Source organism: Mirounga angustirostris, unplaced genomic scaffold (genome assembly GCF_029215605.1).
Source record: "Mirounga angustirostris isolate CCGP_5_RB_7025 unplaced genomic scaffold, mMirAng1.0.hap1 SCAF_7, whole genome shotgun sequence".
NCBI lineage: Eukaryota > Metazoa > Chordata > Mammalia > Carnivora > Phocidae > Mirounga > Mirounga angustirostris.
The window spans coordinates 131,765,366-131,767,334 of record NW_026991715.1 but is presented as its reverse complement, the minus strand read 5'-3'; the positions used below and the strand labels follow the sequence as shown (position 1 = coordinate 131,767,334).

The window sequence follows — 1,969 nt, the reverse complement described above, 5'->3', positions numbered from 1 at the left end:
AAACCAAATCCAGGCGCATAGATTCAGAGGGCAGATTGGTGGTTGCCAGAGGGAAGGGAGCTTGGGGGACAAAATGGACGAAGAGGTTCAAAGTACAAACTTCAGTTATAAAAAAAAGTCATGGAATGTAATGTACAGCATGGAAAATATAGTCAATAGCATTGTATTGACTTTTTATGGTGACAGATGGTAGCTAGGTTTTCTGTGGTGATTATTTCACAAAGTACACAAATAGTGAATCACTATGTTGTACACCTGAAACTAATAGAATATTGTATGTCAATTATGCCTCAATTAAAATGTGTGAATAAAGGAAAAAATAAGAGTGTATATACTGCAATATTGTGAGGATGAAAGTAAATGGCAAGTACTTAGACAATCTCCCCACAACAGATCTTTGGCATTTAATGAAGGTTGAACTTTGCAAATGTGGGTGTGGTTGTGTACGAATGTTCATATATCCATATATAAAGTACCGATATATTTTACTGTATTTTCAATTTAAATTTCTTAAGATATCTAATTGCCTAAAAATGTATTGAAAATTTAGATATTATTCTGAAATTTGTTTAATTCTTGAAGTTTAGATACTAATGACTATATTTTCATAACTTACTGTCTGAGTTTTGTTATTCTTGTTTTTGATGATTAAGGTAAGTCTTTGGTTTATTCAAAGTATAAATGATAGAGAATTTATCACCATTTTATACTCATCAAATAACTATGACTTTATTTATTTTTACCATCAGAATTTAGTTGAGGATAAAATAGTTTATATCTATTTTAAATGGTTAACTATTTAATGCCTACTGTGATTTAAAACTGAGTAAAATTTTATGTGACTGTTCCTGGTATTGATTGCATTTGTTAGTTGCACAGTGCAACCATAGGCGGTCACACACATCAAAACATATGGGAAAAAAAAAAAAAGAAAACTGAGTAAAATTTTGCTTACTGACAAAGATTTATAATATTACACTTATTGTGTTAATTAGTTAAATAATTTTAGTTGATATCTGAAACTTTAAGAATTTTGAAGCCTAAAAAATTCATCATCAATTGTTGATTAAGAATCATTTTACCGGGAAGCCTGGGTGGCTCAGTTGGTTGGGCAACTGCCTTCGGCTCAGGTCATGATCCTGGAGTCCCGGGATCGAGTCCCACATCGGACTCCCTGCTAAGCAGGGAGTCTGCTTCTCCCTCTGACCCTCCTCCCTCTCATGCTCTCTCTCTCTCTCATTCTCTCTCTCAAATAAATAAATAAATAAAATATTAAAAAAAAAAAGAATCATTTTACCTTGAGTTTTTTAAAACAGTATTTATTAGTCCAAAGTAAATCTTTTGAGAAGCATGTGAAGCAAATCTATTCCCCAAGGGATAGTATATCACACTGTGTTGGAACAAACAAACACAAAAAACTGACAGTGTATTTACATTTGCCCCAGGAGAACTGGTACTTCCAAATTTTGTGACAAAATCTAATACTTTGAAGGAAATCTGATCTTTTTGACAGCTCTACTGAGTTATCATCTCAAAAGCAGAAAGGACTTTGCAATTTCAGGAAATCAAGACAACTTATTATTAGGAGGTAAGAAAACATGATGGTTTTTTTCATGAGAGTCAGTACAATGATTCTTTGTCTCTAGAGCTTTAAACATTCCATTTGGCAATATTGTTCCATATTGATTTTTTTTCAGTTAATGCCATTTAGTTATTTTTATGTGGGTCTTTTCCATGAGTAAGAGAAAAAAAAGAAAGAGAGAGAGACAGGGAAAGAGAAGTCATTCACCATTATTTAAAATTATGGCAAAAGACTTATTTTGAATATATTTTTTCTATATAAAAAATTAATATTTTGCACACTTCAATTTCTTATGTTGTAGAATTTATAAATGAAATCATGCTCATTTTCCATTCAATTTTAAATAGGATATAATTTGTCATTTCCTAAATGTAGAATTTCTAACAC

General features: G+C 31.3%; 1 non-coding gene across 1 annotated transcript; it reads left to right on the top strand.

Annotated features, from left to right (window-relative positions):
* Positions 1-838: 838 nt before the first annotated feature.
* Positions 839-913, top strand: LOC123836805 (small Cajal body-specific RNA 14). Its single transcript, XR_006789071.1, has one exon. It is a non-coding gene; the product is annotated as a small Cajal body-specific RNA 14 (non-coding RNA).
* Positions 914-1,969: the final 1,056 nt, after the last annotated feature.